The sequence below is a fragment of the Rhincodon typus genome, chromosome 1, assembly GCF_021869965.1.
Source record: "Rhincodon typus isolate 14 chromosome 1, sRhiTyp1.1, whole genome shotgun sequence".
NCBI lineage: Eukaryota > Metazoa > Chordata > Chondrichthyes > Orectolobiformes > Rhincodontidae > Rhincodon > Rhincodon typus.
The window spans coordinates 58,730,425-58,749,489 of NC_063332.1; the positions used below are offsets into that span (position 1 = coordinate 58,730,425).

At 40.9% G+C, this 19,065-nt stretch overlaps 1 protein-coding gene across 1 annotated transcript in view; it reads left to right on the plus strand.

Moving 5' to 3' along the window:
- Positions 1 to 19,065, plus strand: part of LOC109933495 (sodium channel protein 60E-like) — a 136,787-nt gene that overhangs the window by 65,453 nt on the left and 52,269 nt on the right. The window lies entirely within an intron of this gene.

The following is a 19,065-nucleotide window of genomic DNA, read 5'->3' on the forward strand; positions in this document are numbered from 1 at the left end:
TTGAACTTTCTTGTGCATTTTCCTAATGGATTAATTTACTTCAAAATGCCTTTTTATCACCTGACTTTTCAACAAGTGCACTGTTTGATAGTTTGAACACTTTCCTCTCCAATTCTGTGATTATCATAAGGCTGAATTGAGTATTTTTTTAAATTTCGTCATGGGATGTAGATGTCATTGGTTGGGCCAGCATTTATTATCTACGCCTAATTGCCCTTGAGAAGATAACAGTGAGCTGCCTTCCTGAAACGCTGCATCCTTTGGCGTAGAGTTCCCCTCAGTGCTGTTGGGGAGTTACAGGAGTGAAAGTTAGGCAATATAGTTCTCAGTCAGGATGCTGTGCAACTTGGAGAAGAACTAGCAGATGGTGGTGTATACTTCTGTTTTTCCCTACCTTCTTGTGATTAATTAACTGAGCATAATTTTCACAATGAAATGGCTGATGTTGATCATTCAGAATAAGAGAAGATTTTGTCCTGTTGCTACTTTTAGAAAAGTCATAAATGCATTCTTTACGCATGTGTTTACAATTGAATTAGAAATAGCAAACAGAGAAGTCTTTATCCCATATGTGGAATTGTGATGATATGTCAGCATACTATCATCCCACAGCACCAAGCAACGGTGCTAAGATTCACTGTACCACCTCAATAACCTTCTATTTTACAGATGTTTTTCATTTATTTTACCATAGATTAATATTTTTGACATACGTGTCTGTACAGTATATACAGTACAGTATCTTCTGTGCTGGAAATAAAATATGTTATTGTTAACAACATTTTAGTGCAGAAAGATTGTTACATATAAAATTAAGAATGTATTAATTTGAGTATTATCACCGTTGAAGATGAAATGGGCCATTTGTACTCAAACAAGAGTATATGCAGAATACTAGCACAGAAAAAGATCCATGAGAGATCACAAAGCTGTTTTTTATCAAAGTAAGAGAGACATATATGTGTCAGCCTTCATTCAGTGGTAACTCTTGCATCAGAGATCCATGTCTCATTTTAAACACTTGAACGGAAAATCCAAACTGATACTGCAGAAATCCAACTGATACTGAGCGAACACTGGCACAGGTGAAAATGAGACGTCACAACAAAGTGCCATCTGCCCTCTTCAATGAATGTATAAGATTCATGCCACCATTTGAAAAAAAAGCAAGAAAGTCTGCCCAGGTGGCACTACCTATCCCGCAACTGATATAATTAAACAGATTAACTGGCCACTTTCACATTTTCATGTTGTGCTGTGCATCAGTTGATTGAGGTTTGTCCTACATTACATCAGAAACACATTTCAAACGTAGTAAATTGGCTGCAAAATACTTTGGCACATCTTGCTGTCATAAAAGGTGCAAGCATTTCATTTTACTTTAAGACCATAAGACAAGATTTTGGAGCAGAATGAGACCATTCAGCCCAACGAATCTGCTCCACCATGTGATCATGGCTCATAGAGTCGTGGAGTAGCACAGCACAGAAACACACCCTTCAGCCCAACTCATTCATGTTGACCAGATTTCCTAAACTGAAAGAGTCCCATTGCCTCATTTAGCCCATATCCCTCGAAATCCTTCCCGTCCATGTACTTCTGCAAATACCTTTTAAAAGTTGCAATTGTACTTGCCTCGACAACTTCCTCTGGCAGCTCATCCCATGTAAATACCTTCTGTAAAAAAGTTGGCCCTCAGGTCCCTTTTAAATCTTTCCCCTCTCACCTCAAATCTGTGCCCTCTAATTCTGGACTCCCCTATCCTGGGGAAAAGATCTTGGCTATTCACCCTATCCATGCCCCTCATGATCTTATAAACCACTATAAGGTCACCTCTCAGCCTCCTATGCTCCAGTGAAAAAAGACCCAGCCTATCCAGCCTCTCCTTATAACTCAATCCCTTCAGTCTTGGTAACATCCTTGTAAATCTTTTGAGCACCCTTTCCAGTTTAATAACATCATTCCTACAGCGGGACGACCAGAATCGCACGGAGTACTCCAAGTGTGGCCTTACCAATATCTTTTACGGCCATAACATGACACCCCATTTCCTGTATTCAATGTTCCTGCTAATGAAGACAAATGTGCCAAATGCCTTCTTCACCACCGCGTCTACCTATGATGCCACTTTCAAGGAACTATGAACCTGTACCCCAGGTGTCCCTGTTTGACTCCGAAGGCCCTACTATTAACTGTCTAATTCCTGCCCTGGTTTGTCTTAACAAAATGCAACATCTCCCATTTGTCTGAATTAAACTCCATCCGTCATTCCTCATCCAACCATCCAGTTGATCAAGATCCCATTGCACTCTTAGATAACCTTCTTCACTGTCCACTATACAACCAATTTTGGTGTCATTCACAAACTTACTAACCATGCCTCCTTTATTCTCATTCAAATAATTTTATATCAGTGACAAACAACAGCAGACCCAGCATCGATCCTTGCAGCACACTGCTGATCACAAGGCTCAAGTCTGATCAACAACCCTCTACCACCCTGTCTCCTATAGCTAATCTTGTATCCAATCGACTAGCTCTTCCTGGATCCCACGTGATCTAACCTTACTAACCTATCTACCATGTGGAACCTTGTCGAGGGCATTGCTCAAGTCCAGGTAGACAACCTCTACCACTTTGCTTTTATCTATCTTCTTGGTCACCTCTTCAGAAAATCCAGTCAAATTTCTGAGATGCGATTTCCCATGCACAAAGTCCTGTTGACTATCCCTAATCATTCCTTACAATTCCAAATGCATGTAAATTCTGTCTCTCAGAATCGTCTTCAGCAACTTACCCAACCACTGACATTAGGATTACCGGTCTATAGTTCCCAGGGTTTTTCTTGCAGCCTCTCTTAAATAATGGCCACCTCCAGTCTTCTAGCACCACCCCTCTGGCTGTAGATGATACAAATACCTCTGCTAGGCACCCTGCAATTCCTTCTCTAGTTTCCCACAATGTTCTGGAATAGATTTGATCAGGTCTTGCAGACTTATCTACCTTTGTGCATTTTAACGCCTCCAGCACCTCTTTTTCTAATGTGGACTCTTTTCAAGACATCACTCTTTTTTTCTCTGAGTTCCCTACATTTCACATCCTTCTCCAGAGAAAATACTGATGTGGAATATTCATTTAGTATCTCACCCATCTCCAATGGGTCCACATATGGACAGCGTCATTGAGCTTATAAAGGCACTATTTTCTCCCTGGTTACTCTCTTGTCCTTAATATATGTGTAGAATCCTTTTGGATTCTCCTTTACCCTATCTGCTGTGGCTGATATGTTTCTCAACCCCATTCTCCTGCCTTCATCCTGTAACCCTTGATCCCCTTAATAGTCAAGACCCATAAATGCACTCAATGACTTGGTCTCCACAGCCCTCTGCAGTAATGTGTTCCACAGATTCACCACCCTCTGGATGACGAAATTCCTCCTCTTCTCATTTCTAAAGGATCGGCCCTTCACCCTGAGGCCATGTCCTTGGGTCCTAGTCTCTCCTATTAGTGGAAACATCTTCTCCATGTCCACTTCTCCAGCGGTCTCATTATGCTGTAAGTTTTGATCAGATTCCCCCCCTTCATCCTTCTAAACTCCATTGAGATAGACCAAGAGTCCTCAACAGCTCCTCATATGACAAGCCCTTCATCCCTGGGATCATTTTTGTAAACCTCTGGACATTTCCAAACCAGCACATCCTTCCTCAAGTACAGGGACGAAAACTGCTCACAATATTCCAAATGCAGTCTGACCAATGCCTTATATAGCTTCATCAGTACATTCCTGTTCTTGTATTAAAGCCCTTTTCAAATGAATGCCAATATTGCATTTGCCTTCCTTTTGCTAAATGAACCTACATGTTAACCTTAGGAGAATCTTGAACCAGGACTCCCAAGTCCCTTTGTGATTCAGATTTCAGAAGCTCTTCCCCATTTAGAAGATATTCTACACCTCTATTTTTCCTACCAAAATGTATAACCTCACACTTTGCCAAATTATATTCCAGCTGCTTCCTCTTTGCTGAAGCCTCTACAATCTCCTCAGCTATCTTCTTCAGGACTCTGGTATATAGTCCATCCAGTCCATGTGATTTATCCACGTTCAGACCTTTCAGCTTCCCCAGCACCTTCTCTTCGATAATGACTACAACACTGACATCTGCCCCCTGACTCTTTTGAAGTTTTGGTATGCTGCTGGTGTTTTCCACTGTGAATACTGAAGCAAAGTACCTATTCAGTGCCTCCAACATTTCTTTGCCCCTCATTACTGCTTCACCAACCACAATTTCCAGTAGTCCAATGTCTATTCTTGCCTTTCTTTTACATTTTAAATACTTAAACAAAGAGTTGTTGCAATCTTCTTTAATATTACTAGCTACCTGACTTCATATTTTATCTTCTCCCCCCTTATTACTTTTTTAGTTGTCCTCTGCTGGTTTTTAATGGTTTCACGATCCTCTGGCTTCCCACTAATCTTCACCACATTGTATGCTTTAACTTTTGCTTTTATGATGTCCTTGGCCTCCCTTGTCAGCCATGGTTGCCTCATCCTCCCCTTAATTTGTTTCTTTTACCTTGGGTTGAATTTCAGTTGTGCCTCCCGAATTACCCACCAAAGCTCCTGCCATCTCTACCATCTTCCCTGATAGGCTTCCCTTCCAATCAACTCTGACTGGCTCCTCCCTCATGTCTCTGCTGTTACCTTCATTCAATTGTAATACCGTTACATCTGATTCCAGCTTCACCCTCTCAAACTGCAGGGTGAATTCTATCATATTATGGTCACTGCCCCCAAGGGGTTCCTTCACCTTCACCTTCACCTATTCAAGTTTGCCTCAAAACCAAAATTGTCTGTTCCCTAGTGAGTCCCATCATAAACTGCTCCAAAAAAAATCTCATAGACATTCCATGAATTCATTTTCTTCAGATCCGCTACCAGTACAGATTTTCCCAGTACACCTGCATATTAAAGTCCTCATAACTATTGTAATCATGCCTTTCCTACATGCCTTTTCTATTTCCTGATTTATTTTCTTCCCCACCTCCTGACTACTGTTAGAAGGCCTGTACACAGCTCCCATCAAAGTCTTTTTTCCCTTGCAGTTCCCCAACTCTGCCCACATAGATTCTACGCCTTCTAACTCTATGTCACTTCTTGCTATAGGGCACAGATCCTTGAATATTTAGTTCCCAGCCTTGATCCCCTTGCAGCCAAACTCCATGATACCCACAACATCACACCTACCAATTTCAATCTGTGTTACACGCTCATTTCCCTTGATCTGTATACTGTGTGTATTTAAGTATAACACAGTAAGTCCTGCATTGATTGCCCCCCTTCTGATTGTTGTCCCCTTATTTGCTTTGCCTGAATTTAGATTCCTGACCCTTTCCATTCTCTCTGTCCTATTATTGGTTGTGGAAACTTTAATAACCTCTGCTGAGCGCTGCCCCTCTTTCGCTCTTCCATTAATTTACATGCAGCTGAACCTATACACACCCCTCCCCACACTTTATTTAGTTTAAAGCCCTACCCAGAGCCCTAGTTATATGATTCGCCAGGACTCTGGTCCCAGCATGATTCAGGTGGAGTTCATCCAATTGGAAGAACGTGAATACACCCAAGTCTCTCTGAACGGTAACAGCTACAAACCTCACACCTGTTAAAAAATCATTTTTTGCACTATTCTTACTACCAAAGTGAATAACTTCATATTTCCTCATATTCGTTCCATCTGGTCACTCAACTATTCTGGCTATAGCTTTTTGCAGACTTGTATTTATTTTAAATTTATTCACAAGATGTGGGGGGCATCACTTGCTAAGAAGCATTTATTCCTCATCCATAATTGCCCTCGGAGCGGTGGTCGTGAGTTGTCAATCAGGAACTGCTGAAGTCCTTCAGATACAATGTTGTGAAGATTAATAGGAAGCCAGAGAATTGTGAAAATCATTAAAAACCAGCGGAGCACAACTAAAAAAGCAGTAGGGGGGGAGAAGTTGAAATATGAGAGTAAGCTAGTTAGTAATATCAAAGAATATTGTAAGAGTTTTTATTAGACATTTAACAGCTAAGAGAGAGGCAAGAATGGACACTGAACCTCTCAAAAATGAGGCTGAAGAAGTAGAAATGAGGAACAAAGAAATGGTGTTCTAGGGGTTCCAGACGTGGTTCACAAGAATGATCTGGGGAATAAAGGGCATGTCAAATGAGTGGTTGAGAACCCTGGGTCTGTACTCGATGGAGTATAGAAAGATGAGGGGGATCTCATTGAAAATTATAGAATACTGAGAGGTCTGGAGAGAGTGGACGTAGAGAAAATGTTTCCATGAGTAAGAGAAACCAGGATCCGAGGGTATAGCCTCTGAGTGAAGGGACTACCCTTTAGAACTGAGAAGAGGAAGAATTTCTACAGCTTGAGGATGGTTAATGTGTGGAAGAGGCCCTATTGTGGTGCAGTGGTAGTGTCCCTATGCCTAGACCAGGAGGCCCATGTTCAAGTCGCACCTGCTGCAGAGATGTGTAATAGAACTTCTGATACGTTTAATGAGGAAAATTAATTAATCTGTGGACGTCATTGCCGCAGAAAGCTTGTGGAAGCCAGGTCATTGAGTGTCTTTAAGACAGAGATAGATAAGTTTTTTATTAGTAAGGAGACCAAAAGTTATGGGGAAAAGGCAGGAGAAAGGTTTGAGAAACATATCAGCCATGATTGAATGGCAGAGCAGATTCAATGGGTTTAATGGCCTTATTCTGCTTCTATATCTTATTGGCTTATGGTCCTATTTGGGATACTCACGATGCTGTTAGGAAAGGAGCTCTAGGATTTTGCTGCAGGGACAGCGAAGAAATAGCAATATATTTCCAAGTCAGGATGGTGTGAGGCTTGTAGGTGGCGCTGTTCCCCTGTATCTGCTGCCCTTGTCCTTACAGGTGTTAGATGTTGAGGATTTGGAAGGTGCTGTCGAAGGAGCCCAAGCGAATTTCTGCACATTGCTGCCATTATGCATCAATTGTAGAGGGAATAAATGTTTAAGGAGGTGGTTGTTGTGCCAGTCGTGTGAGCTGCTTTGTCCTGAATGATGTCAAGCGTTTTGCATGCTGTTGGAGCTGCATTCATCTGAGAAAGTGGAGAGTATTCCATTATATGCCTGATTTGTGCCTTGTAGACAGTTGATGGACTTTGGAGATACCAAAGGTGAATTACTCGCTGTAGATTTCCTAGCTTTGGATCTGCTCTTATAGCCACAGTATTTATGGGGCCTGTCCAATTTGGTTTCTGAACCATGGTAACTCCAGGATTTTGATAATGAGGCATCCAGGGATTGCAATGTCATTGAATATCAATGGGAAATTTTTAGATTCTGAGTTGTTGGAGTTGTTCATTACATGGCTGTCAAGTGACACGTCTTTCATTCTCTTTACTGTATGATCAGTAAACTTAGATAAATTACGCTCCATCTGTTCGTTTAAGTCATTATTATAGATTGTCTGCTTCACGTCCATTAACCAGTCTTGCATCCACTAATGTATTGCACATTTATTCACCTTTTGATTGGCACCAGAAGGGTCTCGACCCGAAACGTCAGCTTTCCTGTTCCTCTGATGCTGCTTGGCCTGCTGTGTTCATCCAGCTCTACACCTATACTACATCCTCGTCCATGTTCCCTCTAATGCCTTTTTCAATGTGCAGACTGAGTGAAACCTCGATATGGATACCTGTTCAATGTTAGTTTGTAAAAGACAATGGAGTTAGATTTAAAATTTAAAAATTAACCATTTTTCAGTAAATTGCTTTGAGCAATAAAGGCGAAAGGAAGCAATCTGAACTGAACACAGCAAAGATACAGAAAGTTCCACTCACACTCTCTCTCAGTCTCAATCTCTGCAAACAAGCAACAATGAAAAACCAACCGTTGCTGACTAACAAACTCGACCAGAGAGATCATCTCATGGATTCAAACAGCAATTTACTTGTCTATATCACTCCAGGGGATAGGTATTTACAGATAGATCGCAAAGATTCTATCAGATGCAGAGTCAGATTGCGACAGAGCATGGTGTACAACTATCTATTCTAAATCAGGTCTGCTATTAGAGTCAGATTGCACTAGAGCATTGTGTACAACTATCTATTCCAAATCAGGTCTGCTATTAGGGGCTGAAGTGATTAAGAAGGGACAAGTTCAAGTGAAATGTTTGATCCCCTCACCTTCAAAAGAATAGTTACCAACAACAACATGACCAGGTAACATAATTGAAGAATGGCAGAAGCAGGTTTCGTCAATAATTCATCATTGAGATGGTAGGAAAAAGCCCAAAATATCCAAGAATTTTAAGAACTATGTTCATCTATTTCAGTACAGATCTACAGGTAGAATGAAAAGCAAATTCCACTGACACAAACTGAAGATGTTGTGCATTCAACTCTGTAAATGACAACACAAACAGTAAAAGAACAAGCAAAAATCCAAAATACTTCAACAATAGCCTGGTATAGCAGGGACCAGACTGACAATATAAACAAAGAAGCATATCAACAAAGTCCTCCACAAATTATACACCAGAGATTAAAGATACTTCAGCTGAAGGGAGGACACAGGCCTCAGACTGTTGAGAATACAATCCGTGTCAACTACCTTCTTCCAATCAAACTACTCTTCTTGTAATGAGAACTCCAGGGTATATAAAGAAACATCTACATCATCTGGATTTATAAAGTCAAAGATTTGAGGGGGAACGGAGTAGTGGTAAATGTAAACATGCAAACAAATGTATAACAATAATAGCTTAAGGCAAAAAATCTTGAGGGGGCAATGTTGCACATTGGTCTGAAAGGATTAGCTCATTGAGTGAGTGCAACAATCAGCACTCACTGTGATAGGGGCACAAGGACTTGGACAGAGTAAAGTAGGCATTGATAGGGGACAGATCTAAGGCTATTATGCTCTTAACACTCATTCTAGTAATGTAGGTCATATTCATTGAATATGTAAATGGTTGCAATAATGTAACTTTTAAAACATTCATTCATAGGACGTGCACTTTGGGCCCTTGAGAAGCTGGTGGTGAGCTGCCTTTCTTAAACCACCACAGACAAATTGGTTTAGGTTAAGTAGGGAAGGAGTTTCACAATTTTGATTCAATGACATTGAAGGATTGGTAATATATTTCCAAATCAGGATAGTGAATGGCTTGGAGACGAACTTGCAGGTGGTGGTGTTCCCATGTATCTGCTGCTTTTATCCTTCTAGATGGCAGTAGTCATGGGTTTGGAAGGTGCTTTCTAAGGACCCTTGGTGAATTTCTGCAGTACATCTTCTAGATGGTGCACACAGCTACTACTCGGCATTGCTGGTGGAGGAAGTGAATGTTTGTAGATGTGCTGCCATTCAAGTGGGCTATTTTGTCCCAGATGGTGTCAAGCTTCTTGAGTGTTGTTGGAGCTGCACTCATCCAGGCAAGTGGGGAGTATTCCATACAGTCCTGATTTGTGGTTTGTATTTGGACAGGTTTGGAAAGTCAGAAAGTGAGTTCCGCGCTACATGCTTGTAGCTTCTAATCTGCTCTTGTATCCACTGTATATACACGGCTAGTCCAGTCCAGTTTCTGATGAAGTGTAATATCCAGGATGTTGATAGTGCTGGGATTCAGTGATGATATTGCCATCGAATGCCAAGGCAAGATGGTTAGATTCTCTCTTGTTGGTGATGGTCATTTCCTAGTACTTGTGTGCCACAAATGTTATTTACCACTTGTCAGCCCAGGTGGGATATTGTCTATGTCTTGATGCATTTGGATATGGACTACTTCAGCATCCAAGAAGTTACAAATGAGGCTGAAAATTGTTTGATTGTTACAGAACATCCCCATTTCTGACATTATGATGGAGGGAATGTCATTGATGAAGCAGCTAAAGATATTTGGGCCTAGAACACAATTCAGAGAAACACTTGTACAGATGTCCTGGAGCTGAGATGACTAACATCTAACAATGACAACCATCTTCCTATGTGCCAAATATGACCAAATCTAGCAAGAATTATCCCCCTGATTTTCAGATTCCAGTTTTGGTAGAGCTCCTAGATGTTACACTCTGTCAAATGCTGCCTGATGTCAAGGGCAATTACTCTCATGCACTTCTGAAATATTGCTCACGTTTGAACTAAATTTGTAAAGAGGTGAAGAGTTGAGTGTTCCTGGCAGAACCCAAACTGAGCGTCGCTGTGCAGGTTATTGCTGAGCAGGTGCTGCTTGATAGCACTGTTAATGACACCTTCCATCAATTTACTGATGAATGAGGGTAGACTGATGGGTAACTGACTCGGTTGGATTTGTCCTGCTTTTTGTACAGGACATAGCTGGGCAACTTTCCACATTGTCGGGTAGATGCCAGTGTTGTAACTGCATTGGAAGATCTTGGCTAGGGGAGGTGTTATGTTCTGGAGCGCAAGTCTTGAGGACGTTTCATGGAATGTTAACAAGGCAGCCTTTTGAGTATCCAGTGCTTCCAGCTGTTTCTTGATATCATGTGGAGCGAACTGAATTAGCTGGTGACTGGCACCTGTGATGCTGGGAATCCATAAGGATATCAAGGTCGATCATCACCTCAGCACTTCTGGCTGAACATTGTTACAAATGCACAGCCTTATTTTTTTTGATTTGCTGAGTTCCCCTGTTTTATAGAACATAGAACATAGAACATTACAGCACAGTACAGGCCCTTCGGCCCTCGATGTTGCGCCAATCTGTGAAACCAATCTGAAGCCCATCTAACCTAAACTATTCCATTATCATCCATATGTTTATCCAATGACCATTTAAATGCCCTTAAAGTGGGCGAGTCTACTATTTTTGCAGGCAGGGCATTCCACGCCCTTACTACTCTCTGAGTAAAGAACCTACCTCTGACATCTGTCCTATATCTATCACCCCTCAATTTAAAGCTATGTCCCCTCGTGCTAGCCATCACCATCCGAGGAAAAAGGCTCCCACTGTCCACCCTATCTAATCCTCTGATCATCTTGTATGTCTCTATCAAGTCACTTCTTAACCTTCTTCTCTCTAACGAAAACAGCCTCAAAACCCTCAGCCTTTCCTCATAAGACCTTCCCTCCATACCAGGCAACATCCTGGTAAATCTCCTCTGCACCCTTTCCAATGTTTCCACATCCTTCCTATAATGCAGTGTGCAGAACTGTACGCAATACTCCAAGTGCGGCCGCACCAGAGTTTTGTACAGCTGCAACATGACCTCATGGCTCCGAAACTCAATCCCTCTACCAATAAAACCTAACATACTGTACGCCTTCTTAACAACGCTATCAACCTGGGTGGCAACTTTCAGTGATCTATGCACATGGACACCGAGATCTTTCTGCTCATCCACACTACCAAGAATCTTACCATTAGCCCAGTACTCTGTATTCCTGTTATCCGTTCCAAAGTGAATCACCTCACACTTTTCCGCATTAAACTCCATTTGCCACCTCTCAGCCCAGCTCTGCAGCTTATCTATGTCCCTCTGTTTTTGAAGATGGGGATATTTATGGAGCTGTTTAATAACCTGCAACCATACATGACTGGATGCGGCAAGAATGAAAAACTTAGATTTAACCCCTTAGTTGTAGAATCACTTAGGTCTGTCTATCATTTATTGTTTATGCTGTTTGGCACATAAGTAGCCCATTGTTGTAGCTTTGCAAGGTTGATGCTTCATTTTTAGTTATGCCTGGTGCTTTTCCTGGCATGCCCTCCTGTATTCTTCATTGACCCAGGCTTGATCCCCTGACTTGGTGGCTATGGTAGAGTCAGGAATATGGTGGGCTACGATGTTGAAAATTGTTGGGAAGTGCAATTCAGCTGTTACTGATGGCTTACAGCACTCATAGATGCCCAGTCTTGAGCTGCGAGATCTGTTCAAAATCTGTCCTATTTAGCACAGTGGTAGTGGCTCACAACACGATAGAGGGTATTCTCAATATGAAGGCAAGTCTTCATCTCCACAAGGACTGTGTGGTAGTCACTCTTCATGATACAAACGCAAATGTGGCAAGCAATTTGGTGAGGATTTGGTTATTTGTTTTTCCTTCTTGTAGTTCCCTCACTCTCTGTCAGACCCAGTCTAGCAGCAATGTCATTTAGAACTTGACCAGTTCTGTCAGTAATGGTTCTGGCAAGCCACACTTGGTAATAGACATTGAAGTCCCCACTCAGAGTACATTCTGTGATTTTACCATTCTCAGTGTTTCCATAGGATTTAGGGTGAGATTGCCGATTGGTTACAAAATGTGCTTAACGGCAGGAAACAGAGAGTGAGGGTGTTCAGTGAGTGTTCAGAGTATTCAGAGAGTGATCAGTGTTCCTCAGGGATGGGTCCTGGGTCTAACTTTTGTTTGTCATTTACAGAAATGATTTAGATGAGGATATAGAAAGCATGGTTAGTGAGTTTGCAGATAACACGAAGATTTTTGTGTATACTGAACAGTGAAGAAGGTTATCTAAGATTACAAAGAGATCTTGATCAATTGGTTCAATAGACTGAAGACTGGCAAATGGAGTTTAATTTGGATAAATGTGAGGCATTACGTTTTGGTAAAACAAACAAAGACAAAACTTATACTATTAAAAGTAGGGCCTCGGGCAGTGTTATAGAACTGAGAGACCTAGGGATTCAGGTACATAATTCTTTGAAGTTTCCATCACATATAGATAGTGTGGTTGAGGAGACATTTAGCACGCTTACCTACATTGGTCAGACCTTTGAATATTGGAGTTGGGACGTTATGATGAGATTGTGCAGGATGTTGGTGAGGCCCCTTTTGGAGTGTTGTGTTCAGTTTTGGTCACCATGTTGTAGGTAGGATATTTTTAAGCTGGCAAGGGTTCAGAAAAGATTTACCAGGATGTTGCCTGGAATGGAAGGTTATAAGGTGAGGCTGATTAGGCTGGGACTTTTTCACTGGAGCATGGGAGATTGAGAGGAGGCTTTATAGATGTCTATAAAATAATGAGGGGTATAGATAAGGTAAATTGCAGGTGTCTTTTCCCTTGAGTGGGGGATTTTAAGATGAGAGGGCAAATTTTAAGGTAAGAGGAGAAAGATTTAAAAGAGATATGAGGGACAATTTTTTTTACAAAGAGAGTGGTTTGCTGTGGAATGAATTTCCAGACAAAGTGGTGGATGTGAGTACAGTTACAATGTTTTCAAGATAAGTACATAGATAAGAAATGTTTGGAGGGAAACGGGTCAAGTGCAGGCACATGGGACAAGTTTAGTTTGGGATTATGGTCGGTATGGACTGGTTGGACTGAAGGGTCTCTTCCGCGTACTTCTTGAAAACATTTTATTCTTATGCTGGACTTTTATTCATTATTCTTTCAATTCTGTGACAAATACTAAAGTACCTAGGTATCCTGTACCTAAGGTGGCGCCATAAGCCATAAACATTTCACTGCACTCATTCGAGTGCATGTGACAATAAAGCTAATTCTAATTCTAATGCCTCCGTGCGATGTGACTCTATGACTCTATGAATTCAGTTTGATATGAAGAAAGAAGATAGTACATTAAAAGAACACAATATTTAGGCACTGCATAACACTAATTGTGTAGTTTTGGAAATCAGTGTGTGTGTGGTTGTGTTTCTGTAACAGAACATGGAAATTATAGAACATCTAATGAAGCATTTTTTATAAAGTATTCCAGTCTTCACAGTCCCTTCTCCCCATCACTAGAAGTTAAACATTTTTCATTATTCAAATTAAATATTTTCAGGTGTACAGACTGTACATTGGACTCCTACTCTGACTCCGCCATTACATAAGTGTTGGTTCAGTGCCAGCAATCTTCTCCAGTACAGGCAGATTCAAGCCTCCACTCTCAAAGCAGCAGTCCACAATCTTGAGACTCAGTACATTACCTGGTGCTTGCTACTCCATCAGAGGTTTCAAATTTCAGAAGGGATCATGCAACTTGGGAGTTGATGACAGCATTTAAAATATAGGCTACCTGGTTATTTTCCTCTGGTGTTTTTGAGTTCTTGCTGTGCGCAAATTCTCCGCTGCATTTCTCTACGTTAGATTTGTAACTACAAGTTTTAGGGAGAGGCTGAATAGACTGGGGCTATTTTCCCTGGAGCATCAAAGGCTGAGAGATGACCTTATGGGAGTTTATAAAATCATGAGAGGCATGAACAGACTGTATAGCCAATGGTAGAGGAGTTCAAAACTAGAGGACATAGGTTTAAGGTGAGAGAAAGAAGATATAAAGGCACCTAAGAAGCAAGTTTTCATGCAGAGGGTGGTGTGTGTATGGAATGAGCTGCCAGAAGAAGTGGTGGAGGCTGGTACAATTACAACATTTAAATGTCATCTGGATGGGTACATGAATAAGTAGGGTTTAGTGGGATATGGGCCGAATGCTGGCAAATGGGACTAGATTAATTTAGATTATCTGGTTGGCATAGACAAGTTGGACTGAAAGGTCTGTTTCCATGCTGTACACCTCTATAACTCTCTGATTCTATGACTTCAGAAGTTACTCATTTACTGGGGTACACACTGAAGGTGTGAAAGACGCTGAATAAATGCAACCTTTTTCTTTGCTTAAGAAAGAAAAGTGATGTTTGGGCACAATATTTTGAACTTTGACAGTCCCTTCCTGTCATACGTTCATCTATCACCATGGTACATATGGATTCAATTTACATACTCCTATTTTCTCTTCTAAAATATTACTTGCTGAATTCATTGTTAGCATTTCAGTGTCAGCAAGCATTGTTTGCACATTATTAACCTCAGCTATCCCTTGTGGGCACATATCCTATACCTTGACTTTGCAACAATATTTATGCCTTACATTTGTACTTCTCTTTAAATCGTGGACATTTTTTCCAGACATCCTGTCAGTGCTCCAAATGAAGATTGCTTTCATATTGTCAGTGACATGTTGCCATGTTTAGTACCATTGTTAGTTGGTCCTGTAGCACCAAACATTTGTACTAGGAAAACTACTAGTAGAAGTTGGCACAGAACTGCAATTCTGTCATTTTCACATTGTTAGATTCTTGGAGCCCTTGCTGCTGGAAGATGGTGAATGAAATGTGGCCCAGACCAGCTCCACTAAAATTCAATCCTAAAGATATGAAGTTCCACTCAGGGAACTTACAAATGAATCAATAATTGCCTTCATCCATTTCAATGGTGTTTTTTCAGGGGAGTTGCCAGCCTCTCCCAGGAAAGTCTATCCAGTTCGATCTCTGTTAGGTCTAACTGAGTCTACACTTTTTGAGAACAGATCTAGTCAAGTTTGGGCTGACAGAATGCCCCAAATGCTGGAAGAGTTCCATTACCTTGCAGAGTAGCTCAAAAAATCTCTTCTGGGAGAAAAAGAGAGTTTCTCCATTGTTCTTGTGAGTTAGTTCTTAGGCTGGCACTCAGCTGCGGTGATATGCACTTCAGCTGGGGTAAATGCCAGTTATTTGCATGGTCTGACATTGCAAATGACCCTGTCCTCTCAATTCGAGATTATAGAAGGTCGAATGGAATTTCAGTTACTTGCAATTAGTAAAGGTGAAGTAGTCAGTTGGGTGCTTCAGAAGTATGGGAGGATCAATACAACTATTGTTTTTACCCTTACCTTTTCATCAATTTTTAAGAACTATATGAGTGTAACTATATGTATATATGAGTGCTCTGTAATCTTTTTAAATTCATTCACAAGATGTGGGTATCACTAGATAGGCCATCATTTATTGCCCATCTGTAAGAAGGCAATCAGGAGTCAACAACATTGTTGTGAGTTTGAGTCAGATGTAGGATGGCAATAATCTTCCTTAATGGGCATCAGTGACCTAGATGGGCTTTTCTCAACAATGAATCCACGGTTATCATTAGACTCTTAAGTCCAGATTTTTGTTTCATTGAATTCAAATTTTACCATCTGTTATGTCAGGGTTTGAACCTGGATCTCCAGAACACTAATCTGAGTTATTAGCCTACTGATAGTATTCTAAACCATCACCTCCCTTTTTATGTTATTAGAAGTCCAAAAAGTTGCAGAAATATGATTTATGTGTATAATTTCTTGAAATGAGGTGTAATAGGGTGAAAGGGAGACACATAATAGGCATCAAAAATACATTAAAAAATATGAATTAAGGTTTTCCAACAGACTTTGTAATCCCAAGAATTTTAGAACTAAATGAGGGTCTGTTCTTGTCAGATGCGAGACTAACTGAATGCTATTCCTAGAGGTAGTCTGCTCATGGGTTGTTTCCAGGCTCATTATTCTATTCAAGGAGACTGAGTTGGCTTTCAACCCTGCAGGCCCCATCAGCAGACTGGGAGTTCTGGAGCTTGACAAGAAAGGGTACTGTGTAACTGAGACAGACCAGGAATTCGGGGCCACTCAAAATGAAGGCACCCTCAGAATATAAAATAATTTATATGAAGATTGCAGAGGAGTCAAGCTCATGTGTCTCTCAGAGACAAGGGAAGATCCCCACCCCCTCAGATCCATTACATTTGGGGTTTAGGTGCAGCATTTCCTTACTGTGATCTTTTCTTTGGGTCTCTAGCTCCAAAAATCTCTTGACCTTTGACAATTACAGGCCATCTCCATAAAGTTGGCAGACTCCACACAAAGTGGGGGTGCAGATCTGGCACTGACACAATGCTGATGGCTCCAAAACATTGTCCCTAATGTAAATTTGCTACTCCCTCACACTTCCCCACAATGGACCAGGCAGCTGGTCTGTTTATCAGGTTGTTCCAGAAACATCCCACTGGCAGGAATTCATCAGGGAGCCAGCCTTGACTTGACATCCTTATTTTCCTGCACACACAAACACCCACTGCCCCAAAGCCAGGCACCAGGGAGCAGTGAAAATTCATTCCTTGGTGCTTATACCCGTGTGAATGACAATCTCACCACACAGGACCCTCCAGATTGCACTCTGCCCTCAATTGCACCTAAAAATCTAACATGCTCATATAACGACTGGGTAAACTAGGGCTGAAGATAAGCTACTTGCAACATATAATCAACAATGTTTAATCAAAGAAGAACAGAATGTTACAAAAGTTGATATGGAAATATGTTCATCAACTCCAAGGTTCAAGATTCGAACTCTGCCTTGGGAATAAGTATTAAAGAATATACAAAATCCAGATGTTTTTGTACCAGATGTTCTGCCATGTAAATTCCTAAGAAAACAATTTTAAAAATTTAATTTACAGGAAAATAAATCCGGCTCAGGGACATGAAGTAATTTTCTCTTTGTTGGCTGTGTAAGAACTGTTGCAAACTAGACAATTGATTTGTGCATGCTTGGCTCTGAGGGAGATGGGCAAGAGTTTATAACACTCCTGTGGGCCCTTAAGAATGGAAACTAAATTATTTCCACACTAGTTTCATCACATTGGATTAGTGACATCACTAGCCCAAAAACATGGGATAATCAGAAAATTTAAAGAGTACAAGAGAAAAAACATTAGAGTAGAAAATTTCCTTTGTTTGCGATCTGTGACAAAAACAGAATGCATTTTAAAATCAAATGCAAAAAAGAAAGGAAATATTTCTTCTATGTTGAAGTATGTTGTGGCTAGGTGAGGAAATGTCAAATGACTCCCTTTTATTCCACCCTTCATTTGACCACGACAGACCCTTTGTTTCAAAGATTATACCCATCAATATGATGGGTATAGCAGTGATTATTGACAAAACAACTGAAAAGTTTTTCTTTTCACTTGTTCAAGGGCTGTGGACTTCACTGGTTTGTCAACATTTGTTACTACACCTAGTTGCCCTGGAGATAGTGATGGTCAGCTGGCTTCTTGAACTGCTGGAGTCCTTTTGGTGTGGGTCCACCCACATGCTCTTAAGGAGAGAGTTCCAGGATTTTGACAGGGAAAGAGCAGTAATATATTTCCAAGTTAGGATGGTGTGTGGCTTGGGGAGATATGTTTTCTTCACTTTAACAAAGAATGAGGTTAGCTTTAATACACTTTAAAAAAAAGCAAAATAATGGAAGGCATTTCATAAGGTACCCTAAACGAGACTACTTAGGAGCCCATGGTGTTGAGCCAGGTATGTTAGCATTAGTAGAGGATTGGCTAACTAATAAAAGACAGACAGTTGGAGAACAGGGACATTTTCAGGATGGCAAAAAGCAAAGGAAATATTTCTTCTGTATTGAAGCATGTTGTAGCCAGGTGAGGAAAGTCAAATGGCTCCCCTCTTTCCCCACTCCTCATTTGACCACACAGGCCTTTTGTTTGATTGGTACAAGGTTCAGCGCTGAGGCCGTAATTATTTATAAGATATATTACTGACTAGGATGTTGGAAGTATATGTAGAATCACCGGATTGGCAATTGATACAAAAGCAGGTGGGAAGGCAAATAGTGAAGATGACACAAGGAGTCTACAAAGAGATATAGACAGGTTGAGCAAGTGGGAAAAAACTTAGCAGAAGTGAATATAATGTGAGAAAATGTGAAGTGGAAGTAACTCTTTAGCAGAAAGAGGAGAAGGGCTGAATATTATTTAAATGGACAAAGGCTGCAGAAAGCTGAAACGCAGAGGGAATTGTGGGATCCACATGCATGAATCACTAAAAGATAGAGTTTCAAAAGGCAGTAAGTAAAGGAAAATGGAATTCAAAGGGAATGGAGTATAAAATTCCTGCTACAATTCTACAAAGCACTAGTCATTCCACAGCTGGAATATTGTGACCAGTTTTGATCCCCTTACATAAAGGAAACTATGCTGGCATTGAAGGTCAAAGGATAGTCAGTCTGTGAAATTCTTTACCACAGAGGGCTGTCAAGGCTGTGTTGATAAGACAGAGATAGATTTTTAAATCAGTAGGGGCCACAAGAGTTATGGCAATAAGGCAGGAAAGTGGAGTTGAGGGTTATCAGATCAGCCATGATCTCGTTGAATGGCAAAGCAGACTCAATGGGCCAATTGCCGTACTTCTGCTCCTATGTCTTATGGTCTTATGAGCTAATGGAATAAAATATGCACAAATGTTCATACAGACTCTAGAGATCTACACA